The 8,490-nt window shown below is 51.4% G+C and overlaps 1 long non-coding RNA gene across 1 annotated transcript; it reads right to left on the bottom strand.

The window, feature by feature from the left end:
* Positions 1-461: 461 nt before the first annotated feature.
* On the bottom strand, positions 462-5,625 carry LOC128928730 (uncharacterized). Its single transcript, XR_008474148.2, has 3 exons — positions 4,925-5,625; positions 4,610-4,731; positions 462-2,047 (listed from the first exon to the last, which is right to left on the bottom strand). It is a non-coding gene; the product is annotated as an uncharacterized LOC128928730 (long non-coding RNA).
* Between the last annotated feature and the right edge of the window lie 2,865 nt (positions 5,626-8,490).

The following is an 8,490-nucleotide window of genomic DNA, read 5'->3' as shown; positions in this document are numbered from 1 at the left end:
CTGTGCTGAGAAAGGGAATCGGTCCCTGGGGGAGGCTGCTCACCACAGGGATGAAATGCGGGTGTGCATCCTCCTGCCTCCTGCCTCCTCCCTCCTGCCTCCTCCCCCCTGCCTCCTGCCCCCTGCCTCCTGCCCCCTGCCTCCTGCCTCCTCCCTCCTGCCTCCTCCCTCCTGCCTCCTGCCCCCTGCCTCCTGCCCCCTGCCTCCTGCCCCCTGCCTCCTGCCCCCTGCCTCCTCCCTCCTGCCTCCTCCCTCCTGCCTCCTCCCTCCTGCCTCCTGCCCCCTGCCTCCTGCCCCCTGCCTCCTCCCTCCTGCCTCCTCCCTCCTGCCTCCTGCCCCCTGCCTCCTCCCTCCTGCCTCCTGCCTCCTGCCCCCTGCCCCCTGCCTCCTTCCTCCTGCCTCCTCCCTCCTGCCCCCTGCCCCCTGCCTCCTCCCTCCGCCCCCTTCACTGAGGCCTGCTTCAGTTTCTGGAGTCAGGTCCAGCCTGTGTCCGTCCAGCCTTCTGTAATAAAAACACCATAAACCGGCCGGGCGCGGTGGCTCAAGCCTGTAATCCCAGCACTTTGGGAGGCCGAGGCGGGTGGATCACGAGGTCAAGAGATCGAGACCATCGTGGTCAACATGGTGAAACCCCGTCTCTACTAAAAATACAAAAATTAGCTGGGCATGGTGGCGCGTGCCTGTAATCCCAGCTACTCAGGAGGCTGAGGCAGGAGAATTGCCTGAACCCAGGAGGCGGAGGTTGCGGTGAGCCGAGATCGTGCCATTGCACTCCAGCCTGGGTAGCAAGAGCGAAACTCCGTCTCAAAAAAAAAAAAAAAAAAACCACCATAAACTGGCTGGCTTGTAAACAGTAGGAATGTAGGTACTGCTCACAGTGCTGGAGTCTGGGAATCCAAGATCAAGGTGCTGGTAGATCTGGTGAGGGCCTGATTTCCGGGTCATAAATGACCTCTTCCTTTATTACTATCATTATTATTATTTTATTTTATTTTTTAAATTTTAGAAACAGGGTCCTTCTTTGTTGCCCAGGCTGGAGTGCAATGGCGCGATCTCGGCTCACCGCAGCCTCCGCCTCCTGGGATCAGGCAATTGTCCTGCCTCAGCCTCCCGAGTAGCTGGGATTACAGGCATGCGCCACCATGCCCAGCTAATTTTTTGTATTTTTAGTAGAGACGGGGTTTCACCATGTTGACCAGACTGGTCTTGACCTCAAGCAGTCCACCTGCCTTGGCCTCCCAAAATGCTGGGATCACAGGCATAAGCCACCATGCCTGGCCTAATTTTTGTATTTTTTTTTATAGAGACAAGGTTTCCCTATGTTGCTCAGGATGGTCTCAAACTCCTGGCTTCAAGCGATCCTCCCACCTCGGCCTCCCAAATTGCTGGAATTATAGACAAGAACCACTATGCTTAGCCAGCCACTTCTTACTGTAACCTCACATGGCAAAAGGGATGATGGTCCTCTCAAGGGCCTCTTTCCTAAGGACACTAAACCCATTCCTAGAGATTCACTCCTTATAGCCCAGCCTTCTCCCCTAAACCCTGCCTCCTGATATGACTTGGGGGTAAGATTTTAACTTATGAATTTTGGGAGACAAGGACATGAGGACCACAGCAAGCAGTAGGCACCTTCATCTTAGAACGAATCTGCCTGGGGTGAAGCTCGATCCTGGGTAATGAAATGAGTCGTTAGTTGTTCAAATGTCACCCAGGATGCCACGGAAGTGGGGCTCTTCCCTCAGGCTAAGCCTCTCTCTAGCCTTGTTGGTGGACTGCCTTGGTGATGGGCCTGCCTTCCCCGCTAGGCTGAAAGTGATTTGAAAGCTCTCTCCTAACCTCCAGCCCCACCCGTGTACCTTAGAAATCTCAGTGATTGGCCCGTGCCTGGCACACAGTTGATTCAAAGCAGTACAGAAGTGACCAGATCTTACCTGATGGGCGGAGGGAGCTCAGAGATAGGAACAGAGCTGGTCCTAGGGTCCCCAGGGGGCATATCCTGGCCTTGCCACTTCCCACCTGGATAGGCTCTGTTCTGGACCCTCAACTGGAACACAGGATTAACAGTGCCCAAGTCAGCCAGGCGTTGTGGCTCACGCCTGTAATCCCAGCACTTTGGAAGGCCAAGGCAGGTGGATCACAAGGTCAGGAGTTCAAGACCAGCCTGGCCAAGATGGTGAAACCCCATCTCTACTAATAATATAAAACATTAGCCAGGCATGGTGATGGGTGCCTGTAATCCCAGCTACTCAGGCTGAGGCAGAGAGTTGCTTGAACCCTGGAGGTGGAGGATGCAGTGAGCTGAGATTGCGCCACTGCACTCCATCTAGGCCTGGGTGACAGAGAGAGACTGTCTCAAAAACAAAAGAAAACCAAAGAATGGCTGTGTCATGGGATTCCCGTGAAATGAGTGAGGGTCAGAGGTTGTGTACAGAAAACAAGCAACAGGTGGCAGGCACCCTCCCACAGAGAGTTCTCCAAAGCAGCTCTTGGATTTGGACGTGAAATTTCCAAGGAAGAGTTCCCAGTCAGTAAGTGTTTTTTGACTGAAGCAAAAACTGCTGTGAACCTAATGCTGCTTTAAAAATGAAGTATATTTAAAAAGAAAAGTGAGCTGAGGATCTCCCTGGAAGTTCCTGAACCTCTGTGCTAAGTACTGGGGCACTGGGGCCCGAGAACAAGGGCCTGGTGAGTGAGGAGCAGGGAAGGACAGAGCAGAGGTGGGCAGGATGAGCTGGAGGCACAGAGCCCAGAGGGGCCGGGCGGGGCCTCACAGTGGGGACCGAGTGGGGAGCAGAAGGGCCCTGTGGAGATTCCCCCATAGACTAAGCGGGAGAACATGGCTCCTACCAGTGAATCCTATGGCTGCCAGAATGGTGGCTTTGACTTAAAGACAAGGAAAGTGGCGTTAAGGCTTGGAGAGAATAGACTCCCTCTTCAGAGAAGAAACGGGGAGCAGAGCCAAGGGCTGGGGCCAGCAGGAGGTCCCACACCCAGGCAGGGCCCAGGAAAGGGTTCCCCGGAGCAGAGGGGAGAGACAGCAGGGGGCACCCCAGACTTGTCATTTCTGGGGATGACCCTGCTGACTTGGTCCTGTAAAGGAAAGGGAGGGCTGAGGCCAGCCTGGCACGCACGTGGCGACAGCCAAGTGGAGGGCAAGCATGAAGTGCCACTTCAGGCCCAGGAAGGCCAGTGGCCAGGGACTTCCGGTCACTGTGTCCCATGCACATGGCGAGTACAAACAGCTTTTCCTGCTTTCAAATGAGGTGACGTTCTGACTTCAGTGATCAGGAACTTCCCCATGGATTAATCCTAAACTCTTTTTTCTGTTTTAATACACTTTATTTATTTATTTATTTTGAGATGGAGTCTCGCTCTGTGGCCCAGGCTGCAGTGCAGTGGCACGATCTTGGCTCACTGTAACCTCCGCCTCCTGGGTTCAAGTGATTCTCCCACCTCAGCCTCCCGAGTAGCTGGGACTACAAGCATGCACTGCCATGCCCAGCAATTTTTTGCATTTTTAGTAGAGACGGGGTTTCACCACATTAGCCAGGATGGTCTCGATCCTCACCTCATGATCTGCCCACCTTGGCCTCCCAAAGTGCTGGGATTACAGGCGTGAGCCACCACGCCCGGCCAATACACTTTATTTTTTAGATCGCTTTTAAATTCACAGCAAAATTGAGCAGAAGATATAGAAATTCCCACATACTTGTTGACATTCACCCAGGGTGCCTGGGAAAACAGTAAGCAGAATATTACGGAAAGTTATAGATTATAGCCTCAAACCTTTTGGAAGGCTGAAAGGCTTTGTTGGGGCTGGCTGAGGGTGGCTGGCCCGTCCCTCACTGGGGAAGACACAGGGATGATGAGAAGCTTTCCCAGTTTAGGTCTGTTTATCCCACATCCCTTTGTCTGTACTCTGTTTACTCATGTAAACTCTGCTGGATGGTCCCCTCAGGGTGAGATCAAAGGGGAATTGTGTGTTAATAGTGTCTGCTCTGGGCCCGGACCTAAAGATTCCATCATTGGTATAACCATTCTTTTGAGCATGTTAATTATCCACAACTGTGTTAACTTAGAGCCTCTGTTGGGCATAATGTGTGGATGGACAGGGAGTCTTGGTTGGTTGGCGGCATTTCGCCCCCTGAAAGCAGCCAATGGCCATCCCCAGCCAATGGAATCACCGTAACGGTGTGAGAGGACATTCATTCATCTGTTGTTGAGTCAGGGTCTGCAGGCCAGACTTCCGCAGGTGGTGGTCAACGGCTCCCAGACTCCCTGAGCCCATGCATTTGTGTCTGCCCTCACGACGTACCCCACCAGAGCGGTACATTTGTTGCAACTGGTACAGTTGAAGGACCAAACTGACACGTTATAGTCACTCAGAGTCCACTGTCACTCAGTTTACATTAGGCTTCACTCTTGGTGTTGTGTGGTCCATGGGAATGGACAAATTTCTAGTATGTGTATCCACCAGTATAGTAATATACGCAGTTGTCCCAAAATATACAGAGAATTCTTAAAACTCAAGAATCCAGTCTGGGCAACAAAAGGAGACCTCATCTCTACAAAAAATAAAAAATTAGCAAGGCATGGTGGCGCGTACCTGTAGTCCCAGTTACTTGAGAGGCTGAGGTGGGAGGATAGCTTTAACTCAGGAGGTCAAGGCTGCAGTGAGCTGTCATTGTGCCACTGCACTCTGGCCTGGGTGACAGAGCAAGACCCCATCTGAAAACAAAAACAAACAAATGGAAAAAAACTCCGCAATGAGAAAACAGACAACCTGATTTTAAAATGGGCCGAAGGCCTTAATAAATACCTCACCAAAGAAGATACACAGATGCAAAATAAATATGAAAAGATGCTCCACATCTTACATCATCAGGGAAATGCAAATTAAATCATCAATACCACTGCACACCTGTGAGAACAGCCAGAATCCGGAACACCAGCAGCAGCCAGTGCCAGGGAGGATGAGAGACCACAGGACCTCTCACTCACTGCTGGTGAGAACGCAGCCACTTTGGAAGACACTCTGCCAGTATGTACGCCTCCCGTCCCATCCAGCAATCACACTCCTTGGTATCTACTCAAAGGAGCTAAAAACCTTACATCCGTGCAAAAACCTGCACATGAATGTTTGTAGCAACGTTATTCATGAGTGCTGAAACTTGGAAGCAACCAAAATGTCTTCGTGCCACCAAAATGTAGCTGACCGCGTACGGAAACCGTGGAACAGCCGTACTACAGAGGAGCTACGAAGCCATGACCAGACATGGAGGAAGCTTACGAAGTGGAAGAGGCCAGTCTAAAAAGACTGCACTGTGCTATTCCAACTAGGTGACATTCTGGAAAAGGTAAAACTATGGGGACAGCGAAAAGATCAGCTGTCACCAGGGCTTAGCAGGAGGGAGGGATGAGTAGCTCAGCAACACAAAAGATTTTTAGGATACGGCTGGGCGCAGTGGCTCAAGTCTGTAATCCCAGCCCTTTGGGAGGCCGAGGCGGGTGGATCACGAGGTCCAGAGATCGAGACCATCCTGGTCAACATGGTGAAACCCCGTCTCTACTAAAAATACAAAAAATTAGCTGGGCATGGTGGCGCGTGCCTGTAATCCCAGCTACTCGGGAGGCTGAGGCAGGAGAATTGCCTGAACCCAGGAGGCGGAGGTTGCGGTGAGCCGAGATCACGCCATTGCACTCCAGCCTGGGTAACAAGAGCGAAACTCCATCTAAAAAAAAAAAAAATTTTTTTTTAGGATACTCAGCTTGTTTTTTATTATTTATTTATGAGACGGAGTTTTTCTCTTGTTGCCCAGGCTGGAGTGCAATGACACAATCTCGGCTCACTGAAACCTCCGCCTCCCAGGATCAAGCGGTTCTCCTGCCTCAGTCTCCTCAGTAGCTGGGATTACAGGCAGCCACCACCACACCCAGCTTACTTTTTTACTTCTAGTAGAGATTGGGTTTCACCATGTGGGCCAGGCTGGTCTCAAACTCTTGACCTCAGGCAATCTGCCTGCCTTGGCCTCCCAAAGTGCTGGGATTACAATCATGAGCCACTGCGCCCGACTGTGAGTCCGTTTTAGAAAGATGAAATGCTGTGACCCAGATGTCCATCCATGGATGCATGGATAAACCAAATGAGACATCTCCGTGCAATCATTCGGTCACAAAGAAGAATGACTTACTGACACATGCTACAGTGTGAACCTCAAAAACATAAGCCCGACCTGGAAAGCTCACGTGTGGTGTGATTCCATATATATGAAATATCCAAAGCAGGCAAAGCTCTACAAACAAAAAGCAGATTCGTGGTGGCCAGGACCCCGGGAAGGAGGGGATGGAGAAGTGATGCTCAATGGGTACAGCGGTTTCATCTGGGATAATGAAAACATTTTGAAATGCAGTGCAAGCGGACTGTCCTAAATTCACAATGTTGACATTCAAAATCGTGCATGCCGTCAAACGCCACTGAAATGTACCCTAATGGGTAACTTCGGCCAGGTGCAAGAGCTCACACCTTCAATCCCAACACTTTGAGAGGCAGAAGTGGGAGGATTGCTGGAGCCTAGAAGTTCCAGACCAGCCTGGGCCATGTGGGACCCTGTCTCTAGAGCAAATGTAATAATTAGACAGGTGTGGTGGTGCACACCTGCAGCCCCAGCTACTCAGGAGACCGAGGCAGGAGGATCACTTAAACCTGGGAGGTGGAGGCTACAGTGAGCTGTGATCATGGTGCTGTGCTCCAGCCTGGGCCACAAAGTGAGATTCTATCTCTATGAAAAGTTAAAAGAATTAGCTGGAGGCATCTGTAGTCCTAGTCACGCGGAGTCTGAGGCAGCAGGACTGCTTGAGCCCAGGAGGTAAGGGCTACAGTGAGCTACAATCACTCCACTGCCCCCGAGTCTGGGCTACAGAGCAACGCCTTGTCTTTAAAAAATGAAAGAAATCGCCAGGAACGGTGGCGCGTGCCTGAAGTCCCAGCTACCGGGGAGGCTGAGGTGGGAGGATCTCGTGTCCAGGAGTTCTGGGCTGTTGTGCGCTGTGCCGATCGGGCGTCCACACTGAGTTTGGCATCGATATGGTGACCTCCCAGGAGCAGGGAACCACCAGCTGCCTAAGGAGGGGTGAACCGGCCCAGGTCGGAAACGGAGCAGGTCAAAACTCCCGGGCTGATCACTGGTGGGATGGTGCCTGTGAATAGCCACTGCACTCCAGCCTGGGCAACATGGCGAGACCCTGTCTCTTTAAAAAAAAATAAAAATAAAAGAAATTAAGTAAAAAATGGTTAATCCTACGACTATATTCTGTACATTTCACTTCATTTTTTTTTTTTAAAGCTTTGTACGCTGAGAAAGCAAGATGAAATGTTGTGAGAGATTCTGTAACTGCAGTCCAGGTCCCCAGGAAGGCAGGATTTAACTCTCGCAGCTGCTGGGATGTTACCCACAGACAGACCTCAGCTGTCAGCTCCTTCCCTTCTCTCCCTTCCCCTTCACTCTCCTCCCCTCCCCTTCCCAGGTGCGGGCCCCAAGAATGTGCCCTAAATAAACCTCTTTGGTGCTAACCTCCCTCTCTGAGATGGCTTCCTGGGAACCCAGCAGTACAATCCCGCATGTGAAAGCTTTATGTACACATGCAAACAGTGTACATAATCTGACAGCCTGGGGACCCGAGGCCGGAATGTACTCTTTGTCCTCACGTAGGACAGACTTCGAGGGCCCGGTGCCTCCGGTGTGTGTGTGTTTATCATCTGAGGAGCAGGTCTGCGGAGCGGCCGGCCCGTTTGTAGCGTTTTGGTTTGGCGGTTGCTTTGGAATGGTGCCAGAACAGGCCTCTGGAAAGACACTCACCCAGCCACTCTGATCCCCCAGGTTACTCGTTCCAAGGCTTTTAAAAATAGAAGTGTGAAAACCATTTAATTGCCAAGAGCTGTCAGGTTCTGGCTTCCACGGCCGCGGCAGAATTGGAAATGCAGCCTTGGATGCACGTGGAAAACAAGTCCGTGTTGTCCCCCTCACCTCTGACTCAGATGGGGCAGTCACACTCGGCGAATGTCATCTTGTTGCCAGGCCAAGTGGTCACTGGACCATCGGTGTGGTGAACAGGTCAGCTGTGGGCACTAGAATTACACCGGGCGGCAGCAGTTTCCAAAGCAGCCTCTCCTTCCACCTTTGAACCCAGTGAACGAGGTTAGAGACGGGGGTGGCAGAACCCAGCCGTGGGCACTGCCAGGCGATCAGGGCTCCAACATTTCTGCCGTCCTATCTTCAAAAAGCAAACATCTGAACAGTCTGTTTCCACAGGTCCAAGCAAGTGCTTTTGTAAAGCATTTTAAGAGCCTGGGATAAAGAAGGATAACATATCAAGAATTTTCTTAAATGCAGTAAATTGAAATGTGTGATATTCTGCAGAATCAGGCTTGATGTTTACTTTGGAGGAAATTATGACGGCAGAGTAGGCTGAGCAAGAGTCACTGTAGAG

This window comes from Callithrix jacchus, chromosome 8 (genome assembly GCF_049354715.1).
Source record: "Callithrix jacchus isolate 240 chromosome 8, calJac240_pri, whole genome shotgun sequence".
In the NCBI taxonomy this organism is placed as follows: Eukaryota; Metazoa; Chordata; class Mammalia; order Primates; family Cebidae; genus Callithrix; species Callithrix jacchus.
The sequence above is the reverse complement of the archived record's forward strand: the minus strand, read 5'-3'. Positions and strand labels throughout refer to the sequence as shown.